The sequence below is a fragment of the Triticum urartu genome, chromosome 6 (genome assembly GCF_003073215.2).
Source record: "Triticum urartu cultivar G1812 chromosome 6, Tu2.1, whole genome shotgun sequence".
NCBI lineage: Eukaryota > Viridiplantae > Streptophyta > Magnoliopsida > Poales > Poaceae > Triticum > Triticum urartu.
Window position 1 is genome coordinate 235,919,901 of NC_053027.1, and position 22,191 is coordinate 235,942,091.

The window sequence follows — 22,191 nt, forward strand, 5'->3', positions numbered from 1 at the left end:
CAGGAGGTGCAGTTGCTAAAGGCTTCACTCTTGCGATCTTGGGAGAAACGGCTGGCTTTGAAGCTTTTGGAGCTTTTGGCTTCTTCTGCTTTGGCTTCGGAGCAGCAGGGGCGTCATCTGACTCAGTATCTGCTGGAGGGTCATTCACAGCAGTCCCTTGGACTAGGATGCGAGTGATGAGGCCTGCAAGATTGGCATACGGCCCGATGATATTGGGATCGGCGTTGCGTGTGCCATCTGCCCTTGGTGAGGAGGGACCAGGGTTGAAGTCAAGCCCAAATTTCTTCTTGTTTATCTTTGCTGACTGTTGTGCAAACTGAAAGTTGCGCTTGAAGAGATTATCATCGCGACACCAAAGAAGTGATGAAAGATGTGCATCAGCTGGCTGTGGTCCTCTCACCATGCATGGATAGAAGCCTTGAGCAATGGCTTCGTCTCTGGACCTAGGTACGAGATTTTTGTATAATACATCTCCCCAAGGTCTCTTGATGGCGCACTTCTCCGCATATTCCTGAGTGACGAAGCGGTAGTGGAACCATTGCTCTGCCCAATATCTTCGAATCCATTGGATTCGTGTCTTGCGCTGACCATAGCTTTCTTCAGGATCAGTTTTGTACATTTCTGCCAATTCATCAGGCAGATCTTTGGACGTTTCACCACGTCGCTGTCTGCCTCCCTTCCTTGCTACTATTTCTGAAGCCATGAATAACTTGGAAGGCTTCAAGATGTTCAAAGGCTTCAAAGGATTCCTTTTGCAAGAACTGGCTTCAGGCGAGTTGATGTGATGCTGCAAGTACTCTGCAAATGAATGCAGACTATGAGAACCAAAGGATTCTCCCACGGACATGTACCTGTGACAACATTAAGGTGCGAGGGAAGGGGAAGAGGTCATATGCATTCTCAGAAGATTTTGAAGATAAATCGGTTTAGAAGACATTGACTTTATTATGCGAAGACATTCACTTATAGATAAGAAGTTGGTTCCAGATTTGTACGAACCCATAGATCAGTACAAGTGAGGAATCTAACTACTTTATGAAGCACAAGTGAATATACTAGGCATGTTATGAGATGCAGCGAGAGATTTAACTGGTGTGAAGAGAAACTTCTTATGGCAGAAAGTGACTGAACTGTAGGATCAAAAGAAGTTGTAAAAAGAGGTTTTATTTACCACACTTGGAACTGCTAGACGAAGTGAGAGTTGAGGCCGAGCAGTTCGATCCTCCGTGCCCTAACTTGGTGACGGAAGACACCTACGGCGACGGCAGAGAAAGTGATGTCCGCTGTCGGCATGAAAACGGCGTCGGAGAGGTTGCGGCAGTGAAGCGCTTCGTCGCCGGCGTCGTCGAGTGCTAGCGGTGGCGCTAGGGTTCGTGTGAGGGTGGAAGAAGGAGATAATGACCGCAGTGAATCGTATATTTATAGGGATAGAGGCGGCACTGCGCTATTACGCAGGTACCCCTGGCGGTTCGCATTTGAGGCACGCGTGGCCAGTTAGATTATCGGGATTTGTTCCACGTCCCACGCACGCCTAAATTATCGGGCGGTCGTTTCTGCTTCTCCGGATCTTATGTGGAGGAATGAGCATTAAAACTGACTTTTATGGTTGTCTCAATGTCTTCGGCTGACAAGGACACAGTGAAGACATTCGACAGTTTCAACAGAATGCATATGACTTGGAGAGATAGAGTTTGAGATAGAAAGCATAGAGAGGTTAGGGTCCGATCACATTCACTTAGTTCAAAAGATTCAACCAAGAAGACATAGCTATAAGTGAATGCTGTAGAGGACAGAACATCAGTACATATATATATCCATATAATCAACGCAGTGAAGATAATCATGAAGACATACAGAGAATGAAGCCAAACCAATTGTGAAGATATTGAGAGGTGATGCCATGAGAGAAACACATCAAAATGGAACGTTTGGTGGTGGCGTTACCCACCGTATAGGAAGTATTAGACCCAGACACGGCGCACAATTATCGTGGCGCTCCGAAGTCAAATTCCACATTAATGTATTCACACTTAGAATGTATGTCTTCATTGATTGAAGATATATGCTACTTCGTGTGTTGCACATCTAAGTCATCAATATGCATAAGTGTTAGGATGTGTGCCTGATCACAGGACATTTGAGGATTCCAAGATATCTAGCTCACACCGTAACTTGCAAAATCTCTTCTCATCCAAGGGCTTTGTGAAGATATCTGCCAATTGCTCTTCAGTGTTGACGTGTATGATATCAATGTCTTCCTTCACAACATGATCTCTGAGAAAGTGATAACGAATTTCAATGTGCTTTGTCTTCGAGTGCTGAACTGGGTTGTTGGCAATCTTGATGGCGCTTTCGTTGTCGCAGTAAAGTGGCACTTGCTTCAGATGAATGCCATAATCCTTGAGTGTTTGCTTCATCCACAGAAGCTGAGCGCAGCAAGATCCAGCAGCAATGTATTCAGATTCAGAAGTGGAGAGAGATACACAGTTCTGCTTCTTTGAAGACCAACATACAAGTGATCGTCCCAGAAAATGACATGTGCCTGATGTAGATTTGCGATCAACTTTGTCACCAGCATAATCAGCATCCGAAAATCCAACCAGATCAAACTCTGAGCCCTTTGGATACCATAATCCTAGAGTTGGGGTGTGAGCCAAATATCGAAGAATTCGCTTCACAGCTAAGTGATGCGACTCCTTTGGTGTCGCTTGAAATCGAGCACACATGCAAACACTAAGCATGAATATCTGGCCTAGATGCACATAGATAAAGCAAAGAACCAATCATGGAGCGGTATACCTTTTGATCGAACTCTTTACCATTGTCGTCGGGACCCAGATGATGTTTGGCTGGCATTGGCATCGTGAAGCCTTTGCAGTCTTGCATACCAAACTTCTTCAGGCAATCTTTGAGATACTTCTCTTGAGATATAAAGATGCCGTTGCGTTGCTGACATATTTGAAGACCAAGGAAGAACTTCATCTCACCCATCATGGACATCTGATATTGCTCTTGCATCATATATCCAAACTCTTCACTGTACTTTTCTGATTGGTGCAGCCGAAGATAATGTCATCCACATATATTTGGCAAACAAACAGTTCACCATCATATGTCTTCGTGAAAAGAGTGGGATCCAGGGAACCAGGTATGAAGCCTTTGCTCTTCAGGAAGTATTTTGAGTGTATCATACCAGGCCCTAGGGGCTTGTTTGAGGCCATACAGTGCCTTGTTGAGCTTGTATACCATATCAGGATGTTTTGGATTTTCAAAGCCAGGTGGTTGTGCAACATACACTTCTTCTTCAATCTTGCCATTGAGAAAGGCACTTTTCACATCCATTTGATATAGAAGTATGTTATGATGATTTGCATAGGCCAGCAGTATGCGTATGGCTTCAAGCCTAGCCACAGGAGCAAATGTTTCATCGAAGTCAATGCCCTCCACTTGAGTATATCCTTGAGCAACTAGACGAGCTTTGTTTCTGACAACTTGACCATGCTCATCTTGCTTGTTGCGGTATATCCATTTGGTGCCTATTATGTTGTGCTTCCGTGGATCAGGACGCTTAACCAGTTCCCGTACATTATTCAGCTCAAACTGTTGAAGCTCTTCTTGCATAGCTTGAATCCATTCAGGTTCCATGAAGGCTTCTTCAACTTTCTTGGGTTCTGATATTGAGACAAATGCGAAATGCCCACAGAGGTTCGTTAGCTGAGTTGCCCTTGAACGAGTGAGTGGACCAGGTGCATTGATGCTGTCCAGTATTTTGTCAATTTGTACTTCATTTGCAACACGAGGGTGTGTGGGGCGAAGACTTTGCTCTTGCTGATCTATGTGGTCATTTGAAGGTATATCTTCAGGCTGAGCATTGTCTTCATGTGGATCAGGTGCTGAGATGATAAGTTCTTCTTCAGGTTGAGCTTCAGAAGGTACAATTTCTCCAGTTCCCATAAGCTTGATTGATTAATTTGATGGAACTTCATCTAGCACATTTGGAAATTGCTCTCTTTGTGATCCATTGGTTTCATCAAATCGCACATCCACTGTTTCAACCACTTTGTAGTGGAAGAGATTGAAGACTCTGTAGGAGTGCGAATCCTTTCCATATCCAAGCATGAAGCCTTCATGTGCCTTTGGAGCAAACATTGAGGTGTGGTGTGGGTCCTTGATCCAGCATTTTGCGCCAAATACTCTGAAATAACTGACATTTGGCTTCTTGCCAGTTAGGAGTTCATAGGATGTCTTGTTCAGGAGCTTGTGAAGATAAACACGATTGATTGTATGGCATGCAGTATCAATGGCTTCAGTCCAGAATTTTCTTGGAGTCTTGTATTCATCTAGCATTGTTCTGGCCATCTCAATGAGTGTTCTGTTCTTGCGTTCGACGATGCCATTCTGCTGTGGCGTGTATGGAGCTGAGAATTCATGTGTGATGCCCAAGGTGTCCAGATATGTATCAAGGCCAGTGTTCTTGAATTCGGTGCCATTGTCACTTCTGATGTGCTTTATCTTGGCGCCAAAATTGTTCATAGCTCGATTTGCGAAGCGTCTGAAGACATCCTGCACTTCAGTCTTGTAAAGGATTATGTGCACCCAAGTATATCTAGAATAATCATCAACAATTACGAAGCCATAGAGGCATGCAGAAGTAGTAAAAGTTGAGTAGTGAGTGGGACCGAAAAGATCCATGTGAAGCAGTTCGAAGGGTTGTGTAGTAGTCATGATTGTCTTCGAAGGATGTTTTGCCCTTGTCATCTTCCCTGCTTCACAAGCACCGCATAAGTGATCTTTCTTAAACTTGACGCCCTCGATGCCTATGACGTGCTTTTTCTTCGCAAGGGTGTGGAGGTTCCTCATGCCAGCATGCCCAAGCCTTCGATGCAAAAGCCAGCATTCTGAAGCTTTTGCAAGAAGACATACTGCAAGTTGTGGTCCTGCTGAGAAATCTACCACATACAAATCACCTTTCCTATACCCTTCAAACACTAGAGATTTGTCAGATTCCATTAGCACCAGGCAGCGATATTTGCCAAACATTACAATCATATTCAAATCGCAAAGCATTGAGACAGACATTAAGTTGAAGCCAAGGGATTCAACAAGCATGACTTTATCCATGTGTTGATCCTTTGAGATTGCAACTCTACCTAGACCCAATACCTTACTTTTACCAGTGTCAGCGAATGTAATGTGGCTCTTGTTGGATGGACGTAAAGTTGAGTCCATAAGAAGGCTTCTTCTGCCAGTCATGTGATTTGTACACCCACTGTCAATAATCCATTCTGAAGACTTTGAAGTCGCTGGTATCGTACCATACAGTGCAGTTAGGGGGATAGGCTTCACGAAGAGTGTTGTGAAGCATAAACATTTGACGAACCAGTGGGTTATGAAAACTTAGATCCAGATTAGGACTAATGGGGAGAGTAGCATGCGATTCAGGAACGAAGTACATAATGATGCCATTTGGGCATTTTATCTTGCGCCCCACAAGATTTTTATGGTCCCCAGCAATAGCATCAGAAGATTTTGTTTTTGTGCTGGAGACCTTTCCCTGCAAAGGAGAGTTAAGCTTTCTTAACCACCCACATCTTCAAGGGTGGCTTAGAAGCTATAAGTCTAAGTGCAGCATCTGAGAATTTTGGCTTTGAAACCTTAGCAAACAGTCTAGCAGGTGGACAATAATACTCATAGGAATAAGCAGAATAATTTTTGGTCATATGAACATGACGGTTCGACGAACCACTCTCATATTCATATGCCTGAGTATGGTTCCCCTGCAAAACATTTGCGTTAGTGCGACTCAGGTGAGTCCCCTGTTTGTATGAAGCATTTGGACCATATGAAGCCTTTGGTCTGAGGTTTGTCTTCTTCAAGTGAGGTGTCATGAAGACATTCACAGGAAGATTTTCCAGACATGTTTTCGGAACCCAGATCTTCTTCATAGGCGGTCCATTCCTGCAGTTAGTACCAATGTACCTGGCAAACACTTTATCATTCTGATTCTTCAACAGTTTATAGTTTGCATCAAAGGATTCATCAATGATAATTGGGTTAGCACAAGTGAAGCCAGACAGATTGGATGGATCTGCTGAGGATTCCTTTGCAGCAACCCATGTGATTTTGGGGTACTGCTCAGGTTTCCAGTAAGACCCATCTGCAATAATTTTCCTCACGAACCCAACACCCTCTTTCCTAGGGTTTCGTTTCAGAATCTGCTTCTTAAGGACATCACATAATGTCTGATGCCCTTTCAGACTTTTGTACATCCCTGTTTCAAGCAATGTCTTCAACCTAGCATTCTCATCAGCAATAGCAGTGGTATCCTCAGCAGAGGGGTTAGTTACCACGTCAACAGTTGAAGATATTGAAACGGTAGTAGCAGTGGAACATTCAGCAACAGAAGCAGCATTATCATGCTCAATGCATTTAAGACATGGTGGTTCAAATCCTTCCTGAGCGGGACTGATCTGTTCAGCGCGAAGTGACTCGTTTTCCTTTTGAAGATCTTCATGAGGCACCCTCAATTTCTCAAGTTCTTGCTTCCTTTGAAGATAATCATAGGAAAGATTTTCATGAGTTGTTGAGAGAGTATCATAACGATCTTCAAGTTCCTGATACTTAACGTGAAGGTTTTTTATGTCTTCAATTAAGGATTCAGATCGAGTCATTTCAGCACCCAACAGATCATCGCTTCTGTCTAACAATTTTTGAATATGTTCCATAGCTTTCTGTTGTTCAGTTGCAATTTTAGCAAGTGTTTTGTAGCTAGGTTTTGAATCACATTCAGAGTCATCGTCACTTGATGTTTCATAGCGAGTAGTGCGTGTGTTTACCTTGGCACCGCGTGCCATGAAGCAGTAGGTAGGAGTGGAGTCGTTCTTGTCATTTGCGTCGGTGTCGGTGATGCAGTCATTGTCTTCAGTATTGAAGATGGACTTGGCGACGTATGCTGTAGCCAGACTCGCAATGCCAGAATCAGACTCCTCCTCAGACTCCACCTCTGCCTCCTCAGATGCGGACTCCTCCTCTGAATCCATCTCCTTTCCAACAAACGCACGTGCCTTGCCAGATGAGCTCTTCTTGTGTGATGAAGACTTTGATGAAGTTTTGGAAGAAGACTTTGAGTATCTCTTCTTCTTCTTGTCTTCAGAATCATATTCCTTGATCTTCTTCTTCCTTCTATTCTCATTTTCCCACTGTGGACACTCAGAGATGAAGTGTCCAATTTTCTTGCACTTGTGACATGTTTTCTTCTTGTAGTCATGAGCAGAAGCTTCATCATTCCTTGAGCTTGATCGTGAGGATTTCCTGAAGCCTTTCTTCTTAGTGAATTTTTGGAACTTCTTCACTAGCATTGCAAGTTCTCTTCCAATGTCTTCAGGATCATCAGAACTGCAGTCAGATTCTTCTTCAGATGAGGAGACAGCTTTTGCCTTCAAGGCACGAGTTCGCCCATAGTTTGGGCCGTAGATATCTCTTTTCTCAGAAAGTTGAAACTCATGTGTGTTGAGCCTCTCAAGTATGTCAGACGGATCGAGTGTCTTGAAATCAGGACGTTCTTGAATCATCAGGGCCAGGATGTCAAACGAACTATCAAGTGATCTCAGCAGCGTCTTGACGATTTCATGTTTGGTGATCTCAGTGGCGCCGAGGGCTTGAAGCTCATTTGTGACGTCAGTGAGCCGGTCAAATGTGTGCTGGACATTCTCATTGTCATTTCGCTTGAAGCGGTTGAAGAGGTTGCGAAGAACACTGATTCTTTGATCTCTCTTGATTATCCCTGCAGTCGACATAACTAAAACTCCAGGTGGTTAAACCGAATCACACAGAACAAGGGAGCACCATGCTCTGATACCAATTGAAAGTGCGTTATATCGACTAGAGGGGGGGTGAATAGGCGATTTTTATGAAAGTCTTCAAAACGTGAGAGTTATGAAGACAAACAGTGAAGATTATGCCTATTACTATGCAACGGAAGTTAGATTACACTAGGGCAGCCATGGTCATGTATTCAATAGAGTGAAAGCGCAATGACAAACAGCTTCAGTGTAATAAGGATCAGGTAGGAAGAAGTTATGAAGCCGAACAGATCATACATTCATGTTGTGAAGATAAAAGATAAAGCAAGCATGCAATGGCTTCACAATGAATAACTGTAAATGAAGGGAAGTGAAGATGAAACTAGTGACACGTTGAAGACAATGATTTGTTGGACCAGTTCCAGTTGCTGTGACAACTGTACTTCTGGTTGGAGCGGCTAGGTATTTAAACCGTAGGACACACAGTCCCGGACACCCAGTCAAGGACACTTAGTCCAAGACACCCAGTCCTCACCGTTTTCTCCTTGAGCTAAGGTCACACAGACCTTGCCCAATCACTCTGGTAAGTCTTCAAGGTAGACTCCCAAACCTTCACAGACTTCGTTCACTGGCAATCCACAATTTCTCTTGGATGATTAGAACACGACGCCTAACCGTCTGGAGGATGCACAGTCCTCAAGTGTAATAAGTCTTCAAATCACACAGACACGAAGACTTAAGTGATGCCCAATTTACTCTGGCTCTGCGTGGTTAGGGCTTTTCTCCTCACTGGGAATTTTTCTTTCAAAGGCTTCGAGGTGGGTTGCTCTCAAATCACAAAAGCCGTGCGCTGAAATCTAAGCAGCCAACCATTTAAGGTTGTGGGGGGTGGACTATTTATAGCCACTTGGCAACCCGACCTGATCTGTCCGAAATGACCCTGGGTCACTAAGGAACTGACACGTGTACCAACGGTCGGATTTCGAACTCACACGGCAACTTTTACATGGGCTACAAGTAAAGCTGACTTGTCTGACTCTGGACAAGATTTTCTCTCAAAGTCTTCGCTCGAAGACATAGGATTTGAATGTGGCATCACTTCAGTCATTCTGACTGGTTCTCTTCGACCCCACTTAACAGTACGGTGGTTCCTATGACACAACATGAATGAAATAAACTACGAAGGATCTAGGTCTTCGAGTTCCAAAAGCTTCATAGGGAGTCTTCTCATGTCATTGTCTTCAATATGAATATCTTCATAAACCACCATTGTCTTCAATGTCTTCGTACATTTTTAGGGGTCATCTCTGGTAGTGAAACCGAATCAATGAGGGACTTCTTCCTGTGTTTTCCCGCAATTCTCACAAACACATTAGTCCCTCAACTAGGTTTGCCGTCAATACTCCAAAACCAACTAGGGGTGGCACTAGATGCACTTACACATGTTCAGAAGCCAGTCCGAAGGCTGCCAAGGTTCCCAGGTCCTGCATCAGCACCTGGTTCCTTTGACATCAGCAGCTTCAAGGCAGACAATACATTTTTCAATAGCTCCAAGAACCCCTATTCAAGGGAAAGGATTGTATCAGATAGGTTCTGGAGCTATTCTCAGTGCAGCTATTATTCATGCATCTTATACAACCAAGGCCGCATCTTTCCACACAAGCGCCTTGAGGTTGAAGCCATTGCTGATCTGCCCTGCTTATAGGAAGCACTGGATTTCTTCAGGCAAGTGGGTCTGCTGCCGTTTGTGACTGATGAAGAGCACTGGAATGAAGAGCTTCTGCTTTAGTTCTATGCCACCCTCCATATCAAAGGATACAACAGAGATCCGAAGACTTGGGTACTGGAGTGGATGACCGGAAATGTCCATCATGAAGCCAATGCATTTGATATCATTGAGCTCACCGGCCTGCCCACTCCTGGCGAATACTACGAGGAAGACTGTCAACTACATGCTGAAGCTATTGAGAGCATATTCCAGAGGCATGAACCAAATATGAGTCAGATGCTCTCAATGATGAAGCCATTGCCCCACGATGCTCCTTATCCAACAGAGTTCTTCGTTGAAGACTTTGAGTTCCTGCCCAGAACCATATATCACATCATCCGGCGGACTCTCTGGCCTATTAAAGGGCACTCTCCAAATGCCAAGGTCGAAGGTGCTATGAAGACTATGATATTCTGTATCCTTCATGGCAAATGGTTCAACGCACAGGATTTCTTCATATGCCAACTTGCAGCGTCATGCTCCGATTTATTTGGTTTGAAGTTCTATGCTCCTTGGGTGATGAGGCTGATCAAACTGCACTCTGCGATCTCGTATCAGCCCACAGCCCGAAACCATCGGATCTTCTTGTCAGATGTGGATACCTCTGCTGAAGCTATATATCCAGAGCCTGCCAAGCAACCGATAAGTCTTTAGAATGCAGAACACCAGAGCTTCACGCAGAATGTTGATGGTGTTGAAGCCATATCCAGGTTATATCCGTTGGCTGGCACTAGACGTGCACCAGCATCTACTGAAGCCACAGACAGCACAAATGCTCCAAGACCCAAGAAGCGTACTCGTGTCCTCAATGACCGAGAGCTTCTTGTGGCCCTTCACCAAAAGCAAGATATGCATCATGACTGGCTAAAGCGTCAGATGAAGAGCCTCTTGGTGGATGTCAATCGTCTTCGAAACCTAGCCACCAAGAATGCTTTCGTTACACATGAAACGTGCCGTCGTACATGGAAAGGGCTCACAATGATATGTACTGAAGCTGAACTTGAAGAGGATGGCTTCACATAACGTTTCAAGTTTGACACCACACCTCCTAGAAGGGCTGTGATGCGCAACACACCATCACTTGAAGACTCTGAGTTTTCTTCATCTGCTGCCACAGTCACTGCCAGAATCATCAATGAAGAAGACGATGCTACATCACCGCCACCTGCTTCAGCACCTCCAAGCTCGTCTGCACCGCCAAACACCTCCAACAACCCTGCTGCTCCTGAAAACGAGTAGACACTCTATGTCTTCGCACCTTTTTAGTCCTTGCTGACAAAAGGGGGAGAAGCGTATGGGTTGATAGTCTTCAAGCGGGTCCATATGGGCGGGTGCTATTATTTTTTTGCTACATTTTGCTTCGTGCTTACAACTCTCGTTTTTGCTTCATTCGGTTGTTTGAGTTGTAACACTAAGACTCAATGGTCGCCTGCTACTCGTTTGCCACTCTGTTTGCGAAGATAAATTCCGCATGTGCGATGATAAATTCCGCACTTATCTCATTCTGCAGACGTCCATTTTCCATTATGCATGTCATTATCTTCATATACTTTCACATGCATAGTGGATTGTCATCATAAGCTGAAGTGGATCTCCACAAGTACAACCTGCCATGTGCATTTGCATTCCAAAAGAAAATTAACTTATATGCACATCTTCAGGGGGAGCCCTTGCAACTTATGAAGACAATTCCTTATCCTTTACAAACTTCACACATTATATTCCCCGTTGAAAACTTCAACTAGTTTGTAATCAATCACCAAAAAGGGGGAGATTGTAAGTGCATCTAGTGCCACCCCTAGTTGGTTTTGGAGTATTGACGACAAACCTAGTTGAGGGACTAATGTGTTTGTGAGAATTGCAGGAAAACACAGGTAGAAGTCCCTCATTGATTCAGTTTTACTACCAGAGATGACCCCTAAAAATGTATGAAGACATTGAAGACAAAGGTGGTATATGAAGACATTCACATTGAAGACTATGACAAAAGAAGACACGTTATGAAGCCTATGGAGCTCGAAGACTTAGATCTTTCGTAGTTCTTTTTCTTTTGTGTTGAATCATAGGAACCACCGTACTGTTAAGTGGGGTCCAGGAGAACCAGTCAGAATGACTGAACTGATGCCTAAATCAAAATCCTATGTCTTCGAGCGAAGACAATGAAAGCGAATCTTGTCCAGAGTCGGACAAGTCAGCTTTGCTTGTAGCCCAAGCAAAGTTGCCATGAGAGTTTAAAATCTGACCGTTGAGACACGTGTCAGTTCCTTAGTGACCCAGGGTCATTTCGGACAAATCAGGTCGGGTTGCCAAGTGGCTATAAATAGCCCACCCCCACAACCATAAACGGTTGGCTGCTCAGATTTCAGTGCACGGCTTTTGTCGTTTGAGAGCAACCCACCTCGAAGCCTTTGAGAGAAAATTCCTAGTGAGGAGAAAACCCTAACCACCCAGAGCCAGAGCAAATTGGGCATCACTTGAGTCTTCTTGTCTGTGTGATCTGAAGACTTATTACATTTGAGGACTGTGAATCCTCCAGATGGTTAGGCGTCGCGTTCAGAGCATCCAAGAGACATTGTGGATTGCCTGTGAACGAAGTTTGTGAAGGTTTTGGGAGTCTACCTTGAAGACTTACCGGAGTGATTGGGCGAGGACTAAGTGACCTTAGCTCAAGGAGAATACGGTGAGGACTTGGTGTCCTGGACTGTGTGTTCAGGACTGGGTGTCCGGGACTGTGTGTCCTAAGGTTTAAATACCTAGACGCTCCAACCAGACGTACAGTTGTCACAGCAACTGGAACTGGTCCAACATATCATTGTCCTCAACAAGTCACTGGTTTCATCTTCACATCCTTTCCTTTTCTTAGTGTTACACATTGTGAAGCCATTGCATGCTTGCTTTATCTTTTGTCTTCACAACGTGAATGTATGAACTATTTGCCTTCATAACTTCTTCCTACCTGATCCTTATTACACTGCAGTTGTTTTACATTGTGCTTTCACTCTATTGAATACATGACCATGGCTGGCCTAGTGTAATCTAACTTCCGCTGCATAGTAAAAGGTATAATCTTCGCTGTTTGTCTTCATAACTCTTACGTTTTTAAGACTTTCATAAAAATCGCCTATTCACCCCCCCTCTAGTCGATATAACGCACTTTCAATATGGACTTGCTGCTTTTATTTCTTAAATCTTTTTTATGAAATTTTGAAGTGTTGTATTACTAAAAGTTGAACTTCTTGTTATTTAATTTTTGAACTTCTTGTTTCCATTCTTTAATAACGAGGAAAATCTGAGTTTTCTATAATCATCGAACTTCTCCATCTTTTTAATATGGACATCCTGGTCTTATTTCTTTAATCTTTTTTATGAAATTTTGAAGCGCTCTATTATTAAAAGTTGAACTTCTTGTTATTCAATTTTTGAACTTCTTGTTTCCATTCTTTAATAACGAGGAAAATTTGTGTTTTCTATAATCATCGAACTTCTCCATCTTTTTAATATAGACTTCTTTGTTTTATTTCTTAAATCTTTTTTATGAAATTTTAAAGCGTCTATTATTAAAAGTTGAACTTCTTGTTATTTAATTTTTGAACTTCTTGTTTCCATTCTTTAATAACGAGGAAAATCTGAGTTTTCTATAATCATCGAACTTCTCCATATTTTTAATATGGACTTCCTGGTTTTATTGTTTTTTCTTGTTTTTTGCTCATAAAAAAATTTATTGAATTATATAGAGAACACAAATTTATGAGAAAATTTGGTGGATGGGAAGAATGGAATCAGAGTGTGCACTTCAAAAAGAACTTGCACTCCACATGAACTTGTGTTCTTGTTCTATCCGAACTTCTGATTTTTTTCCCTTTGAACTTGTGTTGGTTTTCCTGACCAAACCTTATAGTATTTTCATTATACTGTTTTCCTTTTTTCTTGACGGGGTTATCTTTTACTTTCTCATAAACATTAAAAGCCACAATAGCAGATCGAGAAGCTAAGATTAAGTTTTGTTCAGTGAAACCAACTAATGAGGACAGGGTTCAAAGGGTGAGTATGATAGCAAAACCAATGTACACTCCAGCAGAATTTTACAATAACAACGTTCAGAGGGGAGAGTTATAGGAAAGACTTCAACACTCCCAGTGTTTCATTGAACACAATAAAATCATGAAAATGCAGGCTGATATATATTGGTCTTAGAGCTAGTATAAAGTAAATAACAAGACCACCGAATTGCTACAAATGTTATGTCTGAAGAGTTTGAAATTTAGTATTTAGAAACAACCATCGTAGAAAGGATGGAATCTACTGCTTACTCATGCTCATTCAGAATTTCAGCCACAAAGAGTCACTTTTTTTCCAGGGAACACAAACAGTCACCTTGGAACCAGCAGAAAGCAACAACAACATTTGGTTTTGATGCATCGCTCTGCCTGTGCTAACCATTCATAGCCTGATGCGTCACTACTACTATCCTAAAGAACTTTGTTGTAGTTGTTGCCTAAAAGAACCTACGACTAGCGGTGGCCATCGAAAACTAAAATTACGACTAGGAAAGTACTTTGCTTCATCTGAATTTCCGTCTAAAGCAATCATCTTGGACCCCCGATCAAAAGTGATAACATTATTCAGAAACATAAATCAGTACTTAGAAGCTGCAAGCATGGAATGGAACCTTATGCTAACTTGTGTTCACTCAGAATTCTACTGACACACAATCACCAACGTTCAGAGGCACAACACTATGATCGAACAGCGATTCAATGAAGAAACTAAATACATGTGCCCTGTATGCTTCAGGGGGACACCAATTGTACTTTGGCCCACTATGTAGATGTCCTTCCGTGTCATCCACGACCCGCGGTACCTCAAGTACCTGGGGTAAGCACCCGATGACTATCTTTCCCTAGACGACACTAACATAGAGTCCACTCGATTGGTAGTAACCCCCGTGCCCAACATTTCACATCTTAAAATTGTGGAGCCTCGCTCCCATATTCATCACATACCACAAGCACGGGGTACCAACGAAGTGTCCGGTGCCCTATGAAAACAGTCATGGCCGCCCTACCTGGCATGACCCCGTCCCGAGAGAGTGCAACAACAACTCTCCTGTCACTAGTAATGCGGGCTCCAAGCTAGTATCGACCTAGGTAATCAATAATGCCCTTTCCCATATAAGGGTAGAGTGGTTGCGCACGTAAGGTTGGAATAATGGTTGCAACTTAAACCAATCTGTTTTGAAAACAACACACACACTTGCCTCGGTACACCACTTCTTCAACAAGTGGTTACCCAACTCATTATCTCCTTTGGGCATAAGTGGCACCCGACAGGGTTTTCGTAAAGTCTTTTGAAAACAATCTTGATCCCATCACCATGCATATTCCTGTCCCTTTTGCGTAGCAACTACTTTAGCATCCTATCTACTCCCACCGGCATAACCCTCATAGGAAGGTAGGGTCATGCATAATGCAAGTATCAACAAGGAAGTAATAGAGGTAACCCATCAAGGTGGTTACCACCTCATCATGATTCCGTTGTAACAACAATATGGTGCTATATGACATGCATAAAAAGGGTTTCTTAGACATGGTTAAAGGGCTGCTTGCCTGGTTCATTAGAGTCTTCAAATCTTCTGGTCCATCTCCGAGTATCTCATCTACTTTGTCAACTAACGTCGGAAACAATCATAGTAAGCAACACAATAAGCCAGAAAATAAAAGTGCTCTAAAAATATTAATTTGACTTCTTTAGGACATCTCTGGTTATATGAAAAATAACCAGAGTGATTTCATTGGGATTGGGTCAGTGGATATTTCTAAACATTTCAATATGATGGAATCAAGGGATTTGTGGATTTGCATGAAGTGTACAGAATTATTATTTTGAAAAATGAGCAAAGGCACCCATTGAGCAAGGAATGATTCTAGAAGCATCTAGGAGTTGGTTTCACTGGATTTGGAGTTCAAATGATTTTCCAATGGATTTGCAAAGTTGATAAATATGAAGAAATGGCTCATTATATTTTTTGGCATAGAAAGTATTAATAAAAATGTCCATGACCTAAGTTATGAACTTAGAAGCATCTAGAAATTTGAATCATGGCATTTAGATCAAAAATGGGCTATTTGTAATTTTCTAAAGTTTATCACAAAATTAAGAAAATTGGAATTTACTAAATAAGTGTGAAGGAAACTTCTCTGAAAAAATGTGCAAGCTCCTCTATGAGGTAGGGGATGATTTATAGAGTCACTAGAAATTTGAATCATGAAATTTGGATATCATGTGAATTATTTGTGGATTTTACAAGTTTACGAAAAAAGAAAAAGAAAAGGGAAATAGTTTTACCCTTATCCTGTGCACAGGGCGGGAGATAGCAGTGGGCCGGCCCAGCGGCTCAGTTGCACGGGTGGCAGGGGCGACGTTGAAGGCGCCCAATACGGAATACGCCTTCGCTGCGCCGGAAGCGAGTTCACTACCGGTCCGTTTCCACTTAAATGGACAGGACCCGCCCACCAGGTCGCAAACGAGCGGGGCCCGGTGCTCAGGCTGTCTCCTACCTCCGGCTCGATCAGAGCAGAGGTAGGGGAGGCGAGGCCGAGTGGGCGCCGGCGTTCTCCCCAGCGGTACCGGCCATCTCCGGCGATGCCCAGTAGACCGACGGATTCAGGGGAGCGTGGCGCACCCGCCGAGGTGCACAACGACTACTGGGGCGGCCGGATGCGAGCGGTGCATCGCCCGCAGAAGACGAAGGCGACGGTGAGGTTGGGGCACGGGGTTGCTGCCATGGAGAAGAAGAAATATAGCCCGAGAGAGGGTCATGGGGTGCTGAGTGGTGCTGTGGTGCGGGTAGAAGGGAGAGAGGAGCACGGGAGAGCTCGAATTTGAGCGGTGGCCGGCGGCAAGGTTCTCGGCCGTGGAGTTGAATGGGAGCACGGGAGGAGTAATGGGTTGGCCTGGGGGCGTACAGGAGAGAGAGAGAGAGCGAAGGAGGCGCAGAGAGGGACCCGGGGTGGCTTCAATAGGAGGGGCGAGGTGCACCATCGACAGGGCGCTCGGCCTCCGCTGCAATGGCGCTGGCGACCGTTTGAGGGGGTGAGCGAGTCCGCAGTGTACGTGGGAGTAATCTAGGTTGTGGGGGAGAGAGAAGAGATGAGGGGCAGGGCTTTGGCGCTCGCGCGTGCGAGGCCAAGCATTGGCCTAGTCGGGCGGCGTCGGGCACGAGCCGCAGGAGATGAGAGGGAGAGGGTAAGGAGGGGGCCAGCATGCTGATGTACGTGGTCGTCGAGGTAACCTCGGGGGACATCACACCTCTACCCAAGGCCTGCGGGAGACCTCGGGAGGGCCGAGCAACAGTGCTCTAGTGCTCCAGAGCGTGACTTTGGCCGATGTGGGCAAGTGTTTTTGTAGAGTGGGCGCGGCCACTGGTGTCTGGGAGCTTTAGGGGGAGTAAACAAAGTGGCAAAGGCATTGGGTGCCATGGGGAGTCGCTGGAGGAGAGAGGGGATTGAGAGAGACAGGAAAGGATGCTGTCCAGAGAGGGAAAAAGAGCTTTTCACCCCCTTCATCATGGCTTCTCGAGCAGGGAAATATGCAGGGTGTTAGAGGAGTATCACATGAGGCTGTGGTACAAATTTGGACTCAAGGAGATTAGGGGAAATGGACAAAACATGCATTTTAAATTTCTGCGAGAAGGTGTTTGATGTAGGTTTGGGCAAGCAAATGGACTTCCCTTGTCATGAGGCTTGACTGGGTCAAATGGCATGAGAAAATAAGAGGTTTCACCAAGATTGAGTTCATTTGGGAAAAGTTACCAATGCAACTTTTGTAAACCATAGAAATCAACAGAAATGGACTTTTCAAGATTTAGTCATGCAAAGCTATTCTCCTTGATGCACCACTCAGTGTAGTGTCATCATTTGAGGTTATGAACATGTCTGCAAAAGTTGAGATCAAAATGAGAAAGTTGCCAATGTAAACTTGTTCAAATTTGGTTCTGGACAGAGAGGGTTTTGGGGCACTTTGATCAAGATAACATTCTCTCCAACTCATGCCATTTGGTCTAGATGCATTATTACACCATTTGAGCATGTGAACCAAGTTTGAGAGCATTTGGACATGTTTTACAGTGCAAAGTTATTCAAACTTGAAAAGGGACAGAAGTGGTTTTGAGAGGGTTTCATGGGGTTATACTGTTCTCCATGACATGAGACTTGGCAAGATCATCAAAAATTTCATATGTGACATGCTAAAATTTTCTTGGAATTGTTGGGGAATATTTCCTTTGTAAATATTTCAAAAGCTTGAAATATCCAGAAAGGGTTTTTGAGGGGTTTGACCAATAATTTGAACATGACCATGTGTTGAAACTCTTATATATGGAAAATATATGTCCACTGAGTTTTCCTGATTTTTCTGAAATATTTTTGAAGCTTTAAAATAATTTTAACCTATTAAAGACCATTTCTGGCCTTAGGAAAAAGCCTTTAAATAAAATAATAAAATAACTTTTAAAATTATATTTTTGTGTTTTATGGGAGTCCTATGCCTAATAGGTTTCAAATATACCTTTTGTAAGACTTTTCACACCCTTAATTAAGTACTTGTAGTTCAAGTCTCAATTCAGGGGTTTTGGAAAACCTAATTTGAAAAATAATTTTTGGCCAAAATATTTTTGCAAGAAATTATTTTTATGTCCTACACACATGGCATGATCATTGGGCAAGGTTTTGGATCAAGGAGAAGGAGTATAAGAGTTGGAGGATTTATATGATATTTTAGAGCACTTGCAAACAGTAGACAAAAATCAAATCAAGCAAATACCAAACGCTCAAAAGTTTTTGTCAAACCACAATTTATCATGATTTATTAGCTTAGGTGTTGTGGCATGAAAATCAGGGTGTGACAGACCTACCCCCCTTACAAGAATCTCGTCCTCGAGATTCCCAAACTAGGAGCGGGAAGGAATACAAAACTTATATATGGGGTAGTCTTCACGTCCTCATAATGCTTCTCCTTCTGTGTGGTGCTCCATTGATCCTCGAAGTACTTGATGGTGTGGCTTCGTGTATAGCGTTCTGCTTGATCCAGGTTGCAATTGGGGTCTCTCGCGTAGGTCATATTGGGCTGGAGGTCGATGGCTCAATGATCGATGTCCTTGTAGAGACCGGGCTAGTTAGGAAGTTGGAAACGTTTTCGGAGTGGTGTCTTGTGGAAAATGTTGTGCACAATGGGTGAGTCAGGTGGTAACTCTAGCCGGTAGCCGTCTATTCTTCGTCTTGCAGTGATCTTGGGGAGGGCCGATAAATCTTGGTGTTAGCTTCCTTTTGACATGGAAATGCTTGGTTCCTTCGAGAGGAGTGGTTTGCAGATAGGCACGGTCTTCGACGAGTAAGTTCACTTCTTGATGATGGTGGTTTGTATAGTTCTTCCTCCTGGACATGGCGATCTTCAAATGTTCCTTGACCAGCTCAACAATTATTCTTCCGTCTTCGGGTAGACAAGTATGTCACGAAAATAAAGATGACAACCAACTTGTCCAAGTACTCCATGAAGACTCGTTCATGGGGTACATAAAGTAGGATGGGGCATTCATGGTGGTCACAGTTGAGTATTGGCCAAGGTTTCCTTGTCCTAGAGCCAAAACCCATTGTCATGATCTGACCATGTTGTGTCTTGGTAGGGCTTCAGGGTATCAAGGATTCTAGCGCGCGGGTGAACGTTTATCATCTAGTCCTTAAGCACAGTTTCTGAGATGCCAATAGTCCTTCAAACAAATAACCTTATACCACCGAAAGCATCATCTCGTATAGTCCAAATCCAATCATCACTCACGCTGTTCATGTCCTCATGACTGCCAAGAGGAGGTTTAACAGAATTATACATGTCTATGGTCCCCAAAAATCATATGTATGGCTACCCCTAAGAATCCATGGGTAGGGCATTCAAGTTGCTAAGATTGAGTTGAACATGACAATTCAAGTGCTCATCCTATTCTCCCAAGTTCTAAGATAAAGAATTTCTATCCTAAGAAAACACGTCGTAAGCCACTCCAAAACCTTGTTTCCTTCATATGAATCAACTCCAACAACCGGTTAACTTCCATTAATCACTACATAATCCATTAATTCTACAAACCCAATGTCTATGATGTTCCACATGATCTCCTAAAGTCCCTATAATCCCCAAATACTTGAAAGGGCTGTCTCTATTATAGTATGTCCACCAATTTCCATGGTCAAGTAAACTCCAAGGCCAAGCTTATATCAACTCCGACAATTAATCCAATCTCCTAGTTTATCGTCCACCGAGAAACATGGTATGATGATCGAGATCATCATTCTAAATCCAATTTACTCCAAACCATGTAGACTTACTCACCACCTATACTCAACTAGGATCACCTATTTAAATCCAAATCTCATGTCCAACGAGAATTCCTACATGGTTCCCTCAAGTTCATCTACCAACATGCAAGCCTGATAATCCGCCAAATAGTCTCATATAATTCCTCAAAGTCCTTGATTTAAACTCTTCGAGTCATTTTTCCTCTATTCCTATATCCTCAAACTGGTCTTACCTATGGCATCGTTAGTTCTGGTGCTATATTAGGATGATAATGTGCTTGTTCACTATGTTCGCTAGTTCCATAATGAACCCAGTGATGTGTAAGGTTTACAGAGGCTTAACTGGTCCTCTTGCGATTCTGTGGGTTAAGCACATGGTTAAGGACTCGAGCTGGGGTATCTCGTGAAGTCTCGAGGGGTTTAGGGATGGGGTTTCCAGTCATGAGGGGTAATACTACGGGTTTGCACCTGGTCGAGGAGGGTGTAGAAAAGTTCTTCAGTGCTTGTTAGTCGCCGAAGTAGAATCCTTGGTGCATCTTGACTTGTTGGTCCTCAGTTGATGAGAGAGATGAGAGGGAAAAGCAGCATAGAGGAGGGTAATGCCTAAAAGGGGGTTCTATAGTGCAAGTGTAAACAAACAGGTACAAAAAGGGCCAAACACAAGCATTAAGACACGATAGGTGATATAGTAGCGTACAAGGTGCCTAGGGCAAATGTGCGACTTATATCAAAATACAAACAAATAAAAACAAGCAACACAGAACGTGGTTCCATTCGAACCATCACACGGACTCGACTACGCATATGGGGGTACATGAGTCATCCTACCCTAGGGATTCTCGGACTTGGTCGTCGTGCTTGTGCCTTGTGCAGTCTTCTGAGTTTTCCTCAGGTGTTGCTATGTCTCTTATAGTTATTCGATGAAACAATCCGGCTTGAGCCTGAAGATTCTTCAACAACTTCTCGCCTGTTGAAGTGATGGGGTGAAGGTGGCTCCTCGTAGTAGGCATTGACTCGGTCTTCTGTTGTCTTCTTAATCATGATGATCCCTTTTTGTCTTCTAAGGCGTAGATGGTACCAAGTAGGTAATACTCTATGCAATGACATTAACAAGGCATAGTAGAGGTCCAACATGTCGGTTACATTGATGACAACATCGACACCAAGAGCGGGGGATGAGGAGAACCATTTTCCTGCTCACTATAGTGAGGCGGACCAAATGGCGAGGTTCTCATCCGCCGGTGGTTGCCGATACAACAACGGTAAGGACATGATTGCTCTATTAGCGATGTATATCATGATCCTGCATATGTTACACCCTGATCATCATTGGATCAGGTTGCATCATCCTAGGGAAAATTCAAAGGTGTCACCATCTTCCGGGTCTTGGTTTCCTCAATCATTGAGCAGGCATTTTCCATCTTGTCATGGTGTCGCCAAGCTTGTGTTCAGAAGGTGTGGGTGAATGTCTAGCAAGACGTCTTCTTCTCGATTACCCATGATGATTACGGGGAATCCAATGGTCAGGGGCTTACAGGTACTAGCGACCATTTGCTAAAGTTTGAAGGGGAAGAGATCAATAAGGAAAATATATCTTAGTTTTTGGAAAACTCAGAAGGGAAGAGGAGTGTAGATAGTTTTTCAAAATTAGTAATAGTTTTGAAAATAGTTTTAACCTAACTAACGATCATGCTATCTAAGGCTTCCTACAGTCAGGATGGCTTTGATACCAGCTCTGTGGGGACCCCGACTCGTAACTCATGATCACCGAATGCACGTGTACAGTGATCCCAGAGATCAATGCTCACTGAACACACAGAAGCTGAATAACAAGAGTCTTGCATCCATACATACCGTCTTACATAAATTATGGCCGTTATGGTTGAGTCTTGAGTATAACTTCGCAGCGGAAATCTTCATCGATAACTTGGACCCATGTCATCTGCCTTAACCCTACAGGCATTCTGACTGGGAAGCGTCCTAGCTCGCATGTTCGTCACAAAGTATTCTTCATCATATCCTGTTCTTTCATGCCTGGCCAATAAAATAACCAGTGGCAAGCCAATGAGTACTTTGAATGTACTCGCAGGCAACCCATGTTTTGGCTCAAGCTACAACAATGCATGACATAGGTAAATTTTTGTAGAAAGCTAATTTTGTTGTGTTATGACATGTTCAACAACTGGTAAAACATGCATCATATGAATTCAAGTAACCTTAGGAACTGGTTACAGATATCAACATAAAGGGAGTGGGCTCCAACCCAACTCATCCATGT